The 20,250-nt window shown below is 37.3% G+C and overlaps 2 long non-coding RNA genes across 2 annotated transcripts; both read right to left on the reverse strand.

The window, feature by feature from the left end:
* Window positions 1-942: 942 nt before the first annotated feature.
* On the reverse strand, window positions 943-3,474 carry LOC139783791 (uncharacterized). Its single transcript, XR_011721378.1, has 3 exons — window positions 2,864-3,474; window positions 2,196-2,273; window positions 943-1,243 (listed from the first exon to the last, which is right to left on the reverse strand). It is a non-coding gene; the product is annotated as an uncharacterized lncRNA (long non-coding RNA).
* Window positions 3,475-15,574: 12,100 nt separating this feature from the next.
* On the reverse strand, window positions 15,575-18,436 carry LOC139783792 (uncharacterized). The gene is made up of 2 exons (XR_011721379.1): window positions 18,017-18,436; window positions 15,575-16,015 (listed from the first exon to the last, which is right to left on the reverse strand). It is a non-coding gene; the product is annotated as an uncharacterized lncRNA (long non-coding RNA).
* Window positions 18,437-20,250: the final 1,814 nt, after the last annotated feature.

The following is a 20,250-nucleotide window of genomic DNA, read 5'->3' on the forward strand; positions in this document are numbered from 1 at the left end:
AAGTAGGCACAGAATTTTTTTTAGCCTTTTTTATCCATCCATTCTAAGTTGTTCCCATGCTTCTGGCTGAAAATGAATCTAAACATATGAGAAGTTGGGAAATAATAAAAAAATTACAAGAAATTTTCATTATATTTTATTTACTTCACATAATATTGAATATCTGTTTGGCTCCCAATTTTCTTTTTTTATTTTTTTAATCCACATAGCACGTCTTTCAACATTTTTTATTGGAAAGTAACACATTTTAAAACCTTTTGTTGATGAATTTGAGCATCCTATAGCGACATATTAAAATCAAAACTGAAAACAAGAAAAAATAATTTGTACATTAAAATGTAGATATTAGCTGTATACATCTCTTTTATCAGATTAGAAATATCTTATATATGGATCATATTTTTTTGTGCATTAATTCGCAGGCTCTGAGATACTTATAGTCTCCCTTGAACGTATCCGGAATGCCGAACAAATATTGTTTTTATTTACGTTTGCCGAATGTCTGTTCTTTAAAAGGAATTCTAAGCACACTAAAAGTTCCTTGTGCAATAATACCGGTACTGTATAGTTTAATATCTTTTCCCGGATTGCGAATCGCATGTATTTTTGAACTGCCTTCTTTTCTTCGATTGAAAATTGGATATAAACCTCACACCAATCGTGTTTTCATTGATTTTTTGGTATAATTTTGGAAATTTTTAATTTATATCCCAGCTGAACAGCTGAACAGAAATGAGAGCACTCGCAGCTAAATAATTCCTTCTTCGAAAAATGTTCGTTCAAAGCTTCATAATTTTTCCTTAATTTGTCACTAAATTATTTCTAATTTTAATTCGTAATTTAATATTTAATCGGTAAATGTCTAGATTAAGGGCAACTGATTTTATCGGCATAGAATTTAATGAAGCGGCGTAGAAATGGGAAAGAAAAATAAATTTAAACTTTATTTTATTTAAAAAATTTATTTAACTATTTTTTTCATGTGAGGAATGATTTTTTTTTAAATAAAATATAATTTTTAGTTAGAACTGCTTCCGGCGGGGATTTGAGGTTACCAGATTTCTTCTTCTTTCTCCCATTCTTTATTATATAATCGACGTAGATTAAAGATATCTACATCGCCGCTCAACTTCCATATTTCATTATTTCGCTCCTGGTCAATTTGTCCTGAAATAACGGACCCACCGCTGGTGCTCTAGTTGAGAAATCCGCGGATTCTTATATCGCTGCGATATATATAGGACTGAAAACAGATTATATATGTTACGGGCAATTTGATAAATTGGGCATTATGCATAATTCCCAATTTGTTCGGTCAAAATGATTAATAGAGAAGAATTAATCAAATTGCCCGGCCATTATGCATATTTCCCAATGCTAAATGGTCATTTTGATAAATCACCTTATTTGAGTTGATTTTCCTGGCAATCTTAAGCCCCTTGCACAATAGACGATAGCGATAGCGATAGCGACAGCGACAATGTTGCCAACAAAGGTATAACCTACATAGGTTAGATGACGCGCTTTAAAAGTATTTAACTGTTTAAAGCGCGTCACTAAAACCTACATAGGTTAGATGACGCGCTTTAAAAGTATTTAACTGTTTAAAGCGCGTCATCTAACCTATGTAGGTTAGTACAAGTTTAGCGACAGAATAGTTGCTTTTTTCGAAGTCATCGGAAAATTTTTTCCACCGGAAGAGAATACAACCGACAATGAGTAATAATTAATCCGTATTTGATAAATAAAAAAACCAAATATCCGAGTTTAGTGTTTTTTTCTCATTTTCTTAACGATATCTTAAATTCTAGCGACCACCAAATTTTATCAACAGTTTTGGATTCGAGGGGCAAAAATACACAGAATTTACCTCTTTTCAATTGATTTCTTGTTGGGACCCTAATTGTAGACATTTACCGAAAGTTGAAATTATAGACAGACTGCCATTCTTTTTAGAAAGATATTTTAATATGTTAATCACATTTCCCACTTGTTTGTGGGCATTATGCATAATGACCGGTCAGTTTGATTAATTTGAACATTTTTGCTTTTATTATTCAAATGTCCCGAAAGAAGCGGGAATTATGCATATTGCCCGGCCATTATGCATAATGACCGAATTAATCAAATTGCCCGTAACATATATACAAAATTTAAAAAACTGTTAAATATACGAAAATATCATTTATACGTACCTGACCGCGAAGAATCCGAATCCTCACCATATTCGCTATTCACACCTCACGTACGGGTTCGTTGTCCAGACATGTCTACTGTAAAATTAAAATTATGGTTAATTTAAAAAATATTTTTAGTTTGCAATTATATGTATCTTATATGTACTCCTCTGGCGGGATATAAAATTTCAATATATTTGTCAATGTAACAGCTTCTTTTCATTATTCGTCTTGTACTGTCTTATCCCTTTTAGGCCAGTAAAATTAGCTCGAATAACACCGAATATCTACAAAACGGATTGACAAGCCAATTTTTTGAGGGTGAGTAGAGGGTCATAGGAGATGCCCAAATTTACAAAGTTCCAACAAAATTTCCCTGTGCATCGGCGGCCATCTTGAAAATAGGGGTAAGTTTGGATATCTCGGCTCCTATTGGTCGGATTTTTTTCCCATTTTTTTTTGTTTTGTAGGGAAAAATATTTGCTACAACTTTTGTTTGAACAATTTTTTAATAGCTGTCAAGGAAAAAAGTTCCAACAAAAAAAGTGTCGTCAATTTGAACATTTTTATTGACAATTATATTGCCCCCTGTTGGTTTTATCAAAAAAATGTTCAAATAAAACTTGTAGAGGACTCAATTCTCTACAATTTTCGTATATGCGCTTTTGCGGTGACTCAACAAATACCAGAGATAGAGGGCGCCAAAAGTATTTGTCGGGGTGTCGGAGCTGCTGCTGCTGTTGCTACTGGCGGACATGTCTTTTTCGGCGTTTTGCGACTTTGTCCCGGTGTTGGCCCGCAACGTCGTTTAATCGGTCGCCCTCGCATTCGACGCCGTTGTGCTTGCGCGTTTGGTGTCAGCAATTGCGCTTCTATAGGTGTTTGTTGATGAACGGGCGATGGCGCGCGTTCGCGCAGCAATGGTGAAATGTCCCGTTGTTCGTTTGATCGTATTACAGGTGTTTCAGAAGACGTCGACGACGACGCCGACGACGACATACACGATTCAGGCGACCTATTAGACGGCGATTCGTCGTTGTCTTCGTCAACTGTCTCACTACGCAACGATTGTCGGCGGCGGTCTGTAGTCGATAATCTTGGATAGCGACCAATTTTTTTGCGTTTTTTTTTTCTGATGTTGCTTAATAGTTCGCACAGCGTTTTCACAGAAAAAATGAGGTTTGCTTTCTCTACGACAAGCCATTCATCGTCGTGGCTCTTAGAGTTTATTACTTTAGCTGGAAATATCTGCACGTTCGCGTCTATATATATCCTTGCGTATATTCGGAGAACTCGGTTTGGTCGTGCACGCGGATGCACATACGTGCAATTGTCGCGAAAGATGTACTCGGTTGTGGGTAAGAATACGTCAGAAATATCACGATTTGGACGTGGTTTCCGGATTGATTTGCAAATTGGTGAAATTATAGTATTGGATAAGAGAAATTAAAAGATCAAAGGATTTTTAAAAATTTTGAAAAGTGTAAAAGTTACGCCATGTTGAATTTTTTACTAAGTATTTTTTTAAGTATTAATATTTACGAAACTATTCATCGGATTTTAATAAAATTTAAATATGTTATACTTGAAATCATGCCTTTTTAGACTATTGCATTATTGAAAACAAATTTTTTAATTTTGACCAAAAAAAAGTAAAAATATTTTTTGGAATCGTTTTTATTCGAACGGGACCAATTTGTCAGAAATTTTGTAAGATAATAAAATATTCCTTATAGTGTAACCTTTCTTTAAAAAAAAAAAATTAATGGAGACTCTAATAGGTTCTGAGATATCGCAATTTTCGTGAAAGCGTGCAGCACCGCGCCGCGCCGCGCGGCCCGCCCGTACAGTGCCACACGTAGTACAAGGCGCTTGTTCGAGTTTCGCTAGCGCCTAAGCTATTAACCGTAGAGTAGGGCTCTCACGGACTTTTTTATAGGAAATTTTATGCTCTACGAAAAAGGTCCAGTACAATTTTGTCGTAAAGTGCACCGTTTTCGATACGGAGGCGTTAATATGAAAACAATCTTAACATATTGGCAGAAAAAACTCAAAAACCAATCTCTTTGTTGGTTTCTTCTACCCCTATTTCATATATAATTTTTTTAAATTTGGTTGAAGACTAAACCCAACTTAAACGCAATCAAAGGTTCATATACGAAATTCACGAAAACAAAGCTTCTTCTATTAGGAAGCTATGTTGAGCAAAAAATTTCCTATAAAAAAGTCCCGGAGAGCTCTAGTGTAAAGTTAATAGCTTAGGCACTAGTGAAGCCCGAATTAGCGCAAATGCATGCGTGGAAGAAATTCACAGGATGAGACAAAAGACGGCTTGGCTTGATACTTCATACGCGTGGGTAATTTGAAAGCGAAGATAAGTGCAGATTTCGGAATTTCTCTCCGTGGAGTTGCGTACACTTGCTGTCTGCCTATTTCATCGTATTTTTACTACCGCTTTAACATTATATATATATGTATATATATGTGTGTAAATAATATTTTCAGTTTTATCTGTTTTCTTTTATAATTTGTAATAAGTAGATTTAAGAAAGATCGATTGTTAATCGACACAATGCCGCGAAGGCAATGCTTTAATCCTTGTAAAAGGAAGCCACACGGCGTTGTTAATCCGAAAAAACTTCGCTTAATTTCTAAAGAAATTAGTGAACAATTTGCAGTTGAGCAGGGTAAATTTATTTGCGATAGTTGTCGCTTACAAATAAATAAAGAAAGTAAATCTTCAATTGTTAGCGAAAACACATTTAAAGAAATGGAGTTGGAACAGCCTATTTCAGGCTTATGTGAATTTAATGCTAACTTTTCTGAAGCAATGGAGTTTGAAGAGCCTGAAGATGATTCTACTAGAAATTTCGTTGAAAACATAGAAAGTGATATTAAGACAAAGAAAGATGTAGAAAAATTAAATGCAATTTTGCAGATATTAGGTCTTGAATCAATTACAGTTAGGAATGATCTTCGAACGAAGTTGGGACAACAAAAGAAAATAAGTGAAATTCGGGAAGCTTTTGAGAACGTAATTCCGAAAGAGTAATTCCGTGATCTTTTTTCATATTAACGCCTCCGTATCGAAAACGGTGCACTTTACGACAAAATTGTACTGGACCTTTTTCGTAGAGCATAAAATTTCCTATAAAAAAGTCCGTGAGAGCCCTACTCTACGGTTAATAGCTTAGGCGCTAGCGAAGCTCGAACAAGCGCCTTGGACTACGTGTGGCACTGTACGGGCGGGCCGCGCGGCGCGGCGCGGTGCTGCACGCTTTCACGAAAATTGCGATATCTCAGAACCTATTAGAGTCTCCATTAATTTTTTTTTTTAAAAGAAAGGTTACACTATAAGGAATATTTTATTATCTTACAAAATTTCTGACAAATTGGTCCCGTTCGAATAAAAACGATTCCAAAAAATATTTTTACTTTTTTTTGGTCAAAATTAAAAAATTTGTTTTCAATAATGCAATAGTTTAAAAAGGCATGATTTCAAGTATAACATATTTAAATTTTATTAAAATCCGATGAATAGTTTCGTAAATATTAATACTTAAAAAAATACATAGTAAAAAATTCAACATGGCGTAACTTTTACAATTTTCAAAATTTTTAAAAATCCTTTGACCTTTTAATTTCTCTTATCCAATACTATAATTTCACCAATTTGCAAATTAATCCGGAAACCACGTCCAAATCGTGATATTTCTGACGTATTCTTACCCTTGTATGAAAATTGCTCGGCATAAGTCGCCGGCGCTAATTGTTCTCGAGACACGCACGGCGTCGCGTTGACGATTGCTGAGCTTTTTGTAACGCTCCAGGAAGCGTTCGAACGTGAACGCGTTCTCGTGACACGCGTACGTTTCGCGGACGAGTTTGCGGTTAGCCGCGGAAATTTGTTCCAAGCGTCGCACGGCGGCGATATCTATATCCGCGGACGCCATCTTACCGTATGTCCACGTGGCGTATAACAGAATTAGGTACCTTAAAGGCTCTCTGTTAACGTCGCCGTGAGCTCGCTCCTCGGCCTCGTAATAATGCTGCCAGGTCGTGTTTGCCACGTACCAGGCGTGCTTAATGGCTCTTAGTTCGTAGCCCAGAAGTTTGCTGGTGTAAACGGGATAGATGTAATCGTCTTCTTCGTCGATCAACGGTCTTAATCGTACAAGACCCGTCGTACTATCAACGGACGCCAGTTCGCTCTTGCCCTCGAACAAATGTTGCTTGGTGGCAAAATTGAACGTTGGTGGTGCCCGTGCCTGATGGAGAACAGAGAATAGCCTGACCGAATAAGCTATGGGGACTGGTAATAATTTGAAAAAATGGTCCGAAAACGGTAGAAATTGTAAAAAGGGACTTGGAATAATTTTTAAAAGTGATATCGAAACACGGGCGATGGCGCCCGTTCGCAATGGTAAAATAATACCCCGTTGTTGTGCGTTTGATCGAGGGTACGTTTGTGGTACGTTTCAGAAGACGTCGTCGACGACGACGACCTATTAGATGGCGACCTATTAGACGGCGATTCGTCGTCTTCGTCGACTGTCTCGCTTGTCGGCAACGATTGTTGTGATTGTCGGCGGCGCACAGTGGGATGAAATGCAAATCTAGCTGGACAAAACTAGAAAAAATCAATATTTTTAAATAAATCAAATAACATAGTAAAGTATTATTTATACTTGTATAATGCAGATTCTATCATAATAAGGCCGGTAAAATATTCTGATGTTGTTATAACAAAGCCCATAATAACAGTTTCTCAGAGCAACTAGTTATTGGAAAATTATATTTTGTCTTTACATAATTATAAAAATATATTATTGCAATTAAATTGTAATATTTTTGTGTTCGTTTAAAAGGTTAAATTACGTTCTTTCAGTTTACGTTTTGTGTTTTATTTTAATTCTTGTATGTTCAAAGAAATTTAATGAAAAGTAAGTATTACTTTTTATTGTGTAATTAGTATACATTACTGAGTAGAAAAAGCTTCATCCGGCTTCATCCAAAAAAATCAAACCATAATTAGATTCTTTGTAGTACATATTTTAAGCACTGTATAAAATGATGTGCTACTTTTTGCAACTTTTACAAATATTCTATCTTCTAACAGTAGATTTTTTTAAGTGCATAAATAATATTGAAAAATTATCTAAATTATGGAATTAATTTTTCATAAAAGCTAAAAATTATTTATTTAAGTTGGCAGAACGGAAAAATCTCTAATTTTATTCACAATATAGGATGCCTATAAAGTCTGTCTCTACCCCTTTGAATAATTTTTCAATATTATTTACGCACTTAAAAAAATCTACTGTTAGAAGATAGAATATTTGCAAAAGTTGCAAAAAGTAGCACATCATTTTATACAGTGCTTAAAATATGTATACTACAAAGAATCTAATTATGGTTTGATTTTTTTGGATGAAGCCGGATGAAGCTTTTTCTACTCAATAATGTATACTAATTACACAATAAAAATACTTACTTTTCATTAAATTTCTTTAAACATACAAGAATTAAAATAAAACACATAACGTAAACTGAAAGAACGTAATTTAACCTTTTAAACGAACACAAAAATATTACAATTTAATTGCAATAATATATTTTTATAATTATGTAAAGACACAATATAATTTTCCAATAACTACTCTGAGAAATACTTGCTCTGAGAAACTGTTATTATGTTATAACATCAGAATATTTTACCGGCCTTATTATGATAGAATCTGCATTATACAAGTATAAATAATACTTTACTATGTTATTTGATTTATTTAAAAATATTGATTTTTTCTAGTTTTGTCCAGCTAGATTTGCATTTCATCCCATTGTGCGGCGGTCTGTGGTCGATAATTTTGGAGAGAGATCAACTTTTTTGGCGCGTTTCTTCTAATGTCGCTTAAACGTTCGCGCAGTGTTCTTACAGAGAAAACGGGGTTCGCTTTCTTTAAGACAACCCATTCCTCGTTCTGGCTTTTAGAGTTTATGGTTCTGGCAGGAAATATTTGCACGTTTGCGTCTATATATTGTTGCAAATATTCGTAGAACTCGTCTTGGTTGTGCACGCGGATGGACATACGTGCGATTGTCGCGAAAGGTGTATTCCGAGGGGGTAACCACTAGCTAAAATGTTGTCCCACCGATTACATGATTTCATTTGATTTCATATTATTTCATCTGATTTCATCTGATTACAAATGATTTCATCTGATTACAAATGATTTCATCTGATTACAAATGACTTCATCTGATTACGCAATGATTTCTTGTGATTACACAATGATTTCTTGTGATTACGAATGATTTCATCTGATTACAAATGATTTCTTGTGATTGCATATGGACATTTTTGAGTCAATAGATGCGATAAAAAAGAATACGCTTCGCGTTCTGAGGGCTATACAAGAAATTGACTATAAAATAAGGTGCTTCGAAGATTGGAAAAAACGTTGACATAAGTATTGTAGTGGGAGGGGATTATTTTGACGGGGACAAAATAAATTTAAATAAATAAATTTATAGTTTATTTTTTATTGAACGAGTCCCGTTGATCACAGTAATATTAAGAAAAAAACAAAATATAAACCATTATAAACAAAACGGAATATTAAATTCGATGCCAATATAATCACGGATTATTTCATAGTTAATGGCACATTAAACCTTAAAAAAAAAAACGGAATATTAAATATACATAAAGTATATAGCTTTCTCTAAAAAGACGGAATATTAACATAAAGTATATAGCTTTTTATAACAGCAAAATAAATGACATTATTTATTATAGAAAACTTATCCTAGCTAGTAATTTGAAAGGTCCTGTGGAGAGAATGAATAAAGTCCTTTGGCAATATTAGGAGATGAAAGCTTACGTGCAATATTAACAGACTGACCTACACATATATCGTCTTGTTTTAGAAAGTAAAATAAATACTTTTCTTTCTTTTTTATAAATTTAATGGTATATTCATTCTCCTTTGAGGAAATTACAACTCCTATATAATAAATAACGGACTTTTTAGTTTTGAAAGGAACTAATACAAAATCATTTGGCTTAACTATTGGCTCAGTCTCAACAAAAGATTTAATATATTTTAAAACACTCTCATGGAGTTTTAATTTGTTCTCTATAAATCCATTAGTAATAGTATATACATAATTTTTTAAACTTATGTATCCATGACTCTCTACTAATACAGGTTTAACATTTCCTTCAGTATCGTAACTATACCATGAACACAATACTCCTACTTCACGATTTGATTCATAATTAATAATTGCATATTCCTTGGAAAATTGTTTGCATTTTCTACCTTTATCTTGAAGGTAGGAAAAACTTAAAATCAAACCCAAGAGTATTACATTTTTTTCGGTCTGTCGAAACAAGCACCACTCTCCGACAGTTACATCATCACAAGTTTTACAAGATGGTGTTAATAGATTCGATCTTAAAGTAGATTTTGGTTTGAAGGAATATTCCTTTTCCATTACACGTTGTAAACGATCACTACTAAGGCGATTACAATTTTTATTAAGAAGCCAACAGATAGGTACAGGAGGTGGAGAAACGGCAAAATAGGCAGGGAAAGGTACATAGAAGAGAAAAGAAAGCTGAGGGATCTGCAGTTAAAGAAACAAGAGGAGAAGAGACGGAAGGAGGAAGAGGAGTTAAGGAAATTAACGAAGGAAGCAGAAGTTTGGAAATATATAAATAAGAAAAGGAACAAAAAGGTATGGATGGAAAATAAAATAGACAAGAATGAATGGAGAGGGCACTTCATGGAGTTACTAGGAGGGACGGAAGTGGACAAGGAGGATGAGAGCAGAAAGAGCACAAGGCATCAAGAAGAAAAGGGGGAAGAGGAGGACGAAATTACAGAAATGGAGATCAAATTGGCGTTGAAGAAATTGAAGCTAAAAAAGGCTACGGGAATAAACGGGATCCCAATGGAGGCGTGGAAATATGCGAGTGGGATTTTATGGAATAGGCTGGTGGATTTAATGAGACAAGCTTACCTGAAGAGATAGCCATCTCGTCTGACTCGGTCTGAGCATTTTATGAGGCTTTAGATCGACGAAGGTTTGACACTCGGCTAATTCCTCGATTCTTTTACTGCTGTTCGAAAAATGGTTGTATATGCTCCTCGCAAAATCTTCAATAGATTTTGGCAATTTATTTGCAGCCGCCGACGCACAAAGATGAAACGAATGGCATACACATCCGAGGACAAATATATGCGGCATCATCTCTCGAAATCGCGCTTGTACTCCTTTTATGTTGCCCATCATGACCGAGGCATTATCAGCGGCGAAGCCGATCATATTGGCAAGAGGGATCCCGACGTCCTCCAAACATTTGAGGACTGTTTTGTATGTTTTCGGCGTTAGCGGTTTCCAATTCCGCGAGCCCAAGAAATTTGTCGACCACACTCATTCTTTTCTCATTGAAAAATCGAATTATTATTGCGAGTGATTTCTTCATGCCAATGTCAGTCGTTTCATCAATTATTAGAGAGTAAACGTTATTTTTCACGCGACGAGATATTTCTTCTTTGGCTTTTGGTGCTAAACAATCTTTCGTAATCGCCGTCGCTTTTGTCCTGGAACAGTTCACGTTTTTTTCAATCTTTGAGTCAGGACACACGCTGCGCACAAAGGACGGGAGATGTTCCATCAATAAAAATGGCAAGTTATGCTCGTGTAAGAACATAACCATTTTCAATTCAGAATCTTTTGATTGCTTGTGAAGATTATCGTTCGGTACTGTCTTCTGTAGTACATCTTCCAACTTGGGTGTTTGCTCGATATCTTTCAGTTTTCTTATGTGCAATTTCGTGTTCGAATGACGCCTGATGTGCGAAATTCCACCCTCCAAATCTTTATTGCACACAGTGCATCGTGGTTTTCTGTTCTCTGATGAAATCAGTCATTTTCCAAATATCTTTCGCCATTCCTCTTTAAAATTCTGTTTATAGATCTTGGTTCGTCTGTACAAAAAGAACTCAAAGTAGAATGCGCAATATGCGGTATTTTTTTAACACCATTAATACGGTGCCTCGAAGATTTTTGTTGCGATGGACCCTCGTGTTTGTCGTCGTCAGAGTCGGGAGAATCTAAACCTGAGGACGTACTGGACGTAGGCGACGTAGCCTTCAATCGTTTATAAGCAGTGGGATACATTTCGAATTTTGAATCGACCGCTGTCCGTTCTTACTAATCGAGCTCAAGACGCTATGAATGCTGAATCAGAAACACTGTGGTCACTGTGCAGAAACTGTGCAGGATTCCCGTCAAGGAAAACTATCACGAGTGATACGAGTATCACGTGATCATTGCCGCAATGTCGGGGTTTATTTAGGAAGATTTAAGGAATGGAAGGGGTGGATTTCGTTGTGGGATGTGTCTAATTTTTGTTTAGAGGATTTCTCGTTGGCGGGATGTTTCTCACCCAAGAGGTGGATTTTTGAGTTTTCGCCTATCCTGGGGAGCTAGATACGGTTATTGATTTTTACGGCTGTTTATTGGTGAGTCTTCTCGTAAGGCCCCCTGTTGTGTGATGATAATCTGATTCGTGTTGCGCCGAGTGAGATCAAAATTCATAAATGGTAACAGTAGACAAGATAGTCAGGTTTTAATTGAACCAAGAATATTGAGAGATGAATCCGGAGTAGAAAGACAGCATAAAAGGATGATTAACGCGTAATTCGCAAAGATGACAAGAACGTAGAACGCATGGATGAATGGCGCGCAGAACAAGGATGTCTAGCGCGCAGATCGCGGGTATGTTGGTAACGCAGAACGCAAGGATGAATGGCGCGCAGAACAAGGATGTCTAGCGCGCAGATCGCAGGTATGTCAGGAACGTAGAACGCAAGGATGAATGGCGCGCAGAACAAGGATGTCTAGCGCGCAGATCGCAGGTATGACAGGAACGTAGAACGCAAGGATGAGCTGGCGCGCAGAGCAAGGATGTCTAGCGCGCAGATCGCAGGTATGACAGGAACGTAGAACGCAAGGATGAGCTGGCGCGCAGAGCAAGGATGTCTAGCGCACAGATCGCAGGGATGACAGGAACGTAGAACGCAAGGATGAGCTGGCGCGCAGAGCAAGGATGTCTAGCGCGCAGATGATCTTGTTGAGCTGAGCGGTTATCAAGGGAATAGCGGTAATCTCAGAAGCGGTGTATCAAAAATAGTCGCGGGAATCAACAAAGTAACGTAGCGGTTATCAAGGGAATAGCGGTAATCTCAGAAGCGGTGTATCAAAAATAGTCGCGGGAATCAACAAAGTAACGTAGCGGTTATCAAGGGAATAGCGGTAATCTCAGAAGCGGTGTATCAAGAAATAGTCGCGGAAATCAACAAAGTAACGTAAGTCAACAGTCGCGGTTATCAGATCAGAGTAGCGTAAAAACAACAGTCCTTCGAAATCTCCCATACAGCCTCGTGCTGTTCGTCACCACGTAAGAGGCCTGAATCTCACATCGCAGTCTCGTGCTGCTCGATCACCTTATTATAAAGGCGTACGCAAGGACATCTGTTGTCCATCACCACAACATCGTGCTGATCGCAAAGCCACGCGGTAATCTTGCAACGTCGTGTTGCCCGTCAAGACCTTAAACGTGTGAATCTGCGGATATCTCGTTCGTAGCGAATCTACGATCTACTCACAACCTTCTCGTCGGCATACGCAAGGAATCTGAGGCATTTCTCGAGGTCGGAAGCAACGACGTCAGAACTCTCAGGCGTCTCGATAACGTATCGGTTGGGAGTGATTAGGCAGGATACGGAAGTGGAAAGAGCATCAGAGCGTCCCGTCCGGCTTTGTCAATTTCCGCCACGGCTCCGTCGAAACTCTGCTTTCCGCTCGAAGATTCTACAAGTGTCTCCTCGCTCCGGAATGCGAACCGCACAATCAACGTGAGAAGTTTTCTTCGCGACGATACGCGCACTCAATCCGTCTCGCTTCACTCTTTTTCTCTTTTTCTCGATGTCGATTTCAAATAAAAAACTCGTGAGCACGAAAACGATCAGGCAAACTCAAGAAGAAGCGGGAATAACAACGGTTGCTAGGGCAGGTGCTTCACCGTTGCCGCGCTCGCTGACCGTCGCGCTCTCCCCGATCGCGCTCGCGACGTCTGAGCCGGCGTTACGGCGCTTATTTCAAATCGTCGCTATCGTCGATTTCGAAACACCCCCACTGTCTTATTGGGGGTGCAACCCATCGCTTCTTCCAGTGACTCATCTTGTTTTTTCGATTATCGCCGATTTCTCTTTTATTAGGCTCCGGGTCTTTATTTATCTCGCGACCTTGTTTTTGTGTTAACGGACGATGCATACCCCTCAATCTTAATTGTAGGTTCAATGCAAACAGAAACCTCCGCCACGTGTATTTACAGGCACATCTTAGGGCTTGTTTTTATTTGTCGGAAACATCATACGAGCAATTTTAGAAAGCTCGCTCGATGCAATAAAGATCTTTATCAAACTCTGTCTGGGATTAAGGTCCCTTTGGCGCGTCGTGTCGCCGGGTTTATAGTTCTGGACCAGAAAAAGCTGACAAAAACCCGATCACGTATGCCCCGTCTCTTGGTAATTCGTCGTCTGGAAGGTTGCTTTTAGTCGCCTAAGCAAATAGGTAGTTTGATTACGTTCCCTGAATTTTTCTGGATTAGTTGAAATTTCTTTACAAACAATAAACATGTCCCTCATCATAACATAAGATGGAGCAGCTCCTTTACGTTTAATGTATAAAATACAAACTTTTAATGCATAAGTTATTGCTTTCTGATCTATTTCAAGATTATCAATCATTATATTTAGATTTGTTAATTTTGATACTGTATCGGCTGTAAAAGATGTATTCATTTTCAATTGGTTTTTTTTGCTTAAGCTTATGACCAAATCATTAATCATGTTAAATATTAGAAATATCAAAGATTTAGATTTATTTAGTTTCAAATACTTGTGTGGTCTAACTCTTGGTATTGTCACTAAACAGAAAATGGATAAATCACCTTCTTTCATATTTTTTACACCTGGTAAAATCTGATCATCATTTGTTAGTATTGAGATTATCTTTCCTAGGAGAATTCTAGGAGGATATCTTTGTATATAGGGAAGGAATAACGAAAAGACTATTAACCGTATTGATCACTTTTATTTAGTAGCGAAAGAAAAGAACTGATACTTATATGAAACGATGTATAAAATATACGTGGCGGTACGTGGGAGTGATACCGGAAGAATGAGCGGGAAAAACGCGCGGGAAGAGACACCGAGCGAAGACAAAAGATGTGTTACGCACATATAATCGCGCGCGCATGAAAACGCATTATGGCGCCCTTACATTAACGCTCTGTCGCGGTCGCAACGCAAGCTTAAAGCTACATATTAATGAATGAAAATACAAACACGCAGAATTTAATACTTAATAGTTAGTAATAATAAACAATTCTTTAAATTTGTTTCCTGTATAAGAGCTTCTCATCCGATACTAAAACCTAATGCTGATGCCATCTTCTTTTCGAATATTTCTTGAGATAATATTCTAGCAGTATGCACAGCAGCCCTAGGATATGAGTATTTACTGTCTGTTATAGTGTCATCTGCTCTGGGAAAATATACTGCAATTTTATTTTTGCTACTAGTCTCAAATGTCTTATTTTGTCCTTTATATATTGTTCTCATGGTATTACCTTTTTCCATCAATCGCAAACCTAACTCTAATTTTTCTTGTCTATGAATATTATTATCAATATTATAAAATATGTCAAATCTGTTTAAATAATCTTCTGCTGTAATTTGATATATCATGCGAAAACCCGGTGGAATAGTGTAACGTCGATGTTATCGTCCGAGTTGTGTCGAGTGTTTTTTCTACAATGTAATGTGGGATCTTACTTGCTTTGTGCTTTTCTTTGCTAGCTCTCTAGATGGTCGTTATTCCAGTCTCAATATTGTATGTATTCTGAGATTCGTAGTGAAATCGGTCCATGATTATAGATAAATTATCGAAAAATTTATTTACATTTATTTTATTGAAATTCATAGCTCGGGAAAGACTTGTAGGCTGTGGTGTGCGTAAAGAGAGTTCTGGATTCCGCCTTAAAAAGGTTGTAAGCCAGTGTTACGTCACGGTTTGAATAAAAATTAGAGATGATGCCAACCACGATATAACATGGTTATTTTCTCCTTTTAGCACTACTACCTCGGCGTATTGAAAAGAAGCCTTTCCTTTTATTATTTCGGGGAAGTCTGCACACACCGACTATATCCCAGGACTGGCGAGAGGTGTCGTTATTAGAACGGTGGAAAGGATGGGGAGTAAATATCTTATTCTATAGGTTACAACAGTTTATTAAGCAGAAATAACTTGGAAACATCTTATTTATTTCATATATTTATTTATTTGATAGCCGGAAACCGGCTGTTATTTATGGGAATTGAAGGAAAGTAATAATAGGTAATTCGAGAGAATGTCCAAAAAGTAATGAACTATTATTGAGTTTACTAGCTTTGTATAGTGTTTATTTTAATTAAGTACGCATGCGACGGAAAAGGTAAATTGATGGTTGGATTGGATTTATAACACTTGTGTTTGAATTTAGTAATTAATCTGATATACAATCTTCACAAATTTTGGGAATTAAAGAGGGATTACAATTTTATTTTTCGCTCAGATATATTAATAACGTATGTTTAGCTTACTATCGCTATGCTGGTTTCCTTGTAGGAGAAACCCCCTCGTGAAATCGTCAACGACTATTCGTCAAGTCTAGCAAGTCAGTCGGCGCAGTTCTCAGGCAATCTCAGGAAACAGGCCCACTGAAATTAATATGATAGATTGAAAGAACGATTGAAAGTACGATCGAGAGTAAAACTTTAAGGATTAGAAAAATAATGAATTGTTCCGGCTGAGTACGCGGTTTTTATATGGCAACTTTGAACGCTAGCCGAATTTGCTGTGTTGCGATTCGCTGGTAGGCGAATAGAGGGGCAATTTCGGGAGGTTTCTCCAGCTGTCATTGGTTAAAATTATCTAACTTGCAGAGGATTTCGAGGACACTTAGATCATTCGGCAAATATTCGCGACTGGTAACCTGAGTATTTTTCTCGCGTTATCAGTTGGACGCTTTGTTGCCGAAGATGAAACCAGATTCTTTTCTGTTCTTTGATTCCTGCCGATATTTCCGACGCTGCCGAGTTGCGCTTAAATTACTATCTATCGTATGGTAAGTTTCGGCAGAAGGCGATTGCGACGTCCGAGTTATTTGATTTCTTTATAGATAAATAGAATTAAGATCGAGACAAAGGCAAAAGGTTATAAAATGAAAGATAATTAATAAATGATCAATTCTGAAGGAAATTTTGGAAAGAAGTAAAATTTAATTTGCGTGACGTCACACCAGTCCATACTAGCAAGCTCGGTTTCACTCCATTTTTCGGGATATTTCAATTTAGTTTAGCTGGCAAACTGGATAGACAGATCTTTCGCAGATCTTTCGTGCTTAGTCCAAAATATAGGTTAACTGAAGTTTTGCAGTAAGTTTTGGGTAAGTTGTTTTTTCTGTTTTTTATTAAATACTCTATTGTGAGGATTGTACCCTACTTGTAATACTTTTTTTTACGTAATGCGCTTACGAAATGGTTAAGCATAACGTGGCACGTTTCGTATGAAGGGATACTGTGTCTAGTCGTCAAGAAACTTCATCTGGTTATACAAACCCTATTTTCGGAATTTTGGAGTGTACGAGCTATGTAGATGTGTGTACTAAGGTGGGGGGAGAGAGCGATACTTAATGAGGGAGATTTAGTATATGTCAATCATATAATTATAATAGAACAGTTGGTTCATACAAAGGTGCGCATGGTATGCAGCACAAAGTCATAATACATATTGTCATATGAATAAACATTCAACTCAATATAAACATGAATCACTTTTGAGATATAGGATCTAATCTGAAATTATAACGGCTTAACCCTATTCAGCTGCAAGGGCGTAAATCAAGCAGCAGAATAACGCTGCATATCACTCAATTCCATTAAATATTATTAAAGATGAAAACTTGTTAAACTCGAAGAACCATGAAACTATAAATGAATTATAATTAAAGAAATCAAGAATAATATCATTTTAAGTTAATATTCATATGGAGTACATTAATCTGAATGTCAAGTCATTAAATTATAACACAAGAATGTTATAGTGATTCTCAAAAGAAGTGTAATTGTAATCTAAAGGATATTCAATCATCGATAGATTGAGCTAACATCATAGTATTTATCATACATTAAACCATGCACATATCAAATACATTTGATTACATGATTCACGCAGATGCATCATCACACATCAGAACATACACGTATCAATTACAATTGATTACATGATTCACGCTGATGCATCGTTATGCATAGTGATTAATCGCGTTGATTAATCTCATACTTAGTAAGAAGACAAGAAAAAATACGAACGGTATTTTGGAACTCGAAAGGTCGCAAAAGAAATGTGAAATCAACGCAATACAATACGAATATCATTAAAATTGATAAAATGACTGAGTTTCTGTTACAATAATGAAAGTCAGGATGAGAACCGCAATCTCTGTTCGTACATAAGAGAACTGAATGTTCTCAGAACATTTGGATGAGATCGATGTCATGCGCATGAATCGTATGAGCTCGTTATGAGCGATGTTTCTTATTGAAAGTTGAACTGTTATGAATCGTATGAGCTCGTTATGAGCGATGTTTCTGCAACCAAGAGATATAGTTACTTCTCAAACTCACATCTCTGGTTTCATAGAAACACTACTGAAATACCTTATTGAAAGTTGAACTGTTTTCGGAACAGACAGAGAGTTGGCTCTCACGGATTTGTGATGTCAGCGTCGGCATCACAAACTTGGCTCTTATTGACTTGTGATGTCAGTGTCGGCATCATAAACTCTTCTGTTCGACCGCAGATGCTGGCCATGACACGTTGTCGTGAAGAAAGAGATCCTTGTATGAACTCTGTATTTGATTCAGAGGATGTAGCCAGTCGTCAACAGCCTTGAGGTGTCGGTCAGACAACGTTTGTGACAGTAATTGTAAACAATTGCTTTACAATTTTATAACTCAATCAACGGACTCGACTCGAAATTATAAACGTGTGACCGGCTCGAACTTTCAAGAAAGAATGGCGAAAACCGACGCGCTGGGAAACGATCGTCACTTCGTCTTCTCCGGCCACGTCGCGGAAAATCGGAAGTGCGCGTTGGCGACAACGCCAAACGCCGCTTGGTTACAACGCCACGAGACGCTGTAGAATCGATTTATCGACATAGTGGTCGATACAATGGCGCTCTGCCTCCTCGCGATTTCACACTACGCGGTTATTTCAAACATGGAGCAATTTGCAGCTGATCCGTTTGGAATGTACTCCGTCTTTTTATGTTTGGCTTTTACATAGCAATCACGCAGTTGCTTCCACCTTTTGCACTAATTCCAAATTATTCTCTTGTTCTGTATTTAAAGAAAATTACACAACTTTACTTTTTCAGATCGCAACTCGAGGTTATTGTATTATACACCGTTTTAAACTGAATTTTGAGGATGCAAGCCATCGCTTCTTCCAGTAACTCATCCAGTTTTTTGATTATCTTTCTTTTATTAGGGCTATTAGTCTTCGACCTTTTAGAATGCCTTCAATCAGTATTTGAGGCGTCCGTCGTGACAATAAACGGTTAGTAAAATCGGGGTATTGGATAATGGAGCCGGAGTTTAGTAAAATTAAATAACTTATGCTAACTCATTGTCAGTGAACTGCGTGCCGAATATTTTTCGTTTTTGAAACATCGTTCTAGTTTAGTTAAATTGATATATACCTATGTTTGGTCTAGACACCGATTTTTGAACTAAGTCGTACTTTAAAACACTCACAGCAGTAACTATCGCATAAAATAGTATTTCACGTGTTACAGCATAGTCTGTTTATTATTAGAGTATGGAATAGACAAAAGTCATGATCTGGAGCATAGCACCTTTTACAAGTATACGAAGGCACTCTCGTGTTCCGGTTTTCATGCAAAAATAGCGTCTTTCTTTAACAGATTAATGAGTGGTTTCGCAAATTTTAGAGAAATTCGTGATAATTTGCGGTTATATTCTGTGTTACGTCCAACCCCAGGATTAGGATAAGAAAAACTGGGAAGCAAAGGAAAGGCTAACCAGAGGGGTCGGGGTAAGGAAGGACGCAACTAGATACTTGCAAATGTCGCTAGCAGGTACACGCTCTGAGGCGCGTGGCGCGAGCCGAACGCACTTTTATGACTCAGGAAGGGTCAACGTCCGTAGGGACCCTAGGACGCCTTCCGTGAGCGGTGCGATCGTCGGTCCTCTTTTGAGTCAGGGAATTTAATTCCTTTAACTCGGGATCGGACCTCGTGCGACTTCGAGAGGGAGATGGTAGTGAGTGAGGTCTTAAGTTATAAATGAAAGCAGATTGAAATTAATATTTAACATAAGATAAACATTTATTACAATAATATAAGCTAGGTAAACAATAAATGAGAATTAGGGCAAAATAAAATTGAATACATTTATAAGTGTGAATGTCGGATATGTGTGTAACGTGTGTGTGTTCTTCGCGGGTGTTACATTGGTGCGGGGGTGATTGGGCAGGATTTTTGAAGGGAGACCTATTTGGAAATGCACATCCTGCCCGCTATTATTACAATTAGTTGTAGAATTGAAGTTACATGGATTTAACTATGTATGTGTGGGATGTATATGAGTATTTGAATTAAATTAAAATATAAAAGGAAAATAATTAATACTTATACTATAGGGCGTGTTAATTAGTCTATGGTGATCACCTCGGGATCGACTACTTCCTCGAGGGTGACGGTGGAGCGAGGGAATAACTCTTTTAGGAGGTAAACGGGAATTTTATACGGGAATTGATGGTTGGGGACAAAAACGAGAGTGAAGTGGCGAGGATCGGCCCTGAGGATGACCGAGCGGAGTTCGTTAATGTCGAACTTCCCAGGACTAATGGTAAAAGTCCCTTCCGG

This window comes from Temnothorax nylanderi, unplaced genomic scaffold (genome assembly GCF_030848795.1).
Source record: "Temnothorax nylanderi isolate EJ_2023f unplaced genomic scaffold, tnyl_v1.0 TNYL_tig0541_pilon, whole genome shotgun sequence".
NCBI lineage: Eukaryota > Metazoa > Arthropoda > Insecta > Hymenoptera > Formicidae > Temnothorax > Temnothorax nylanderi.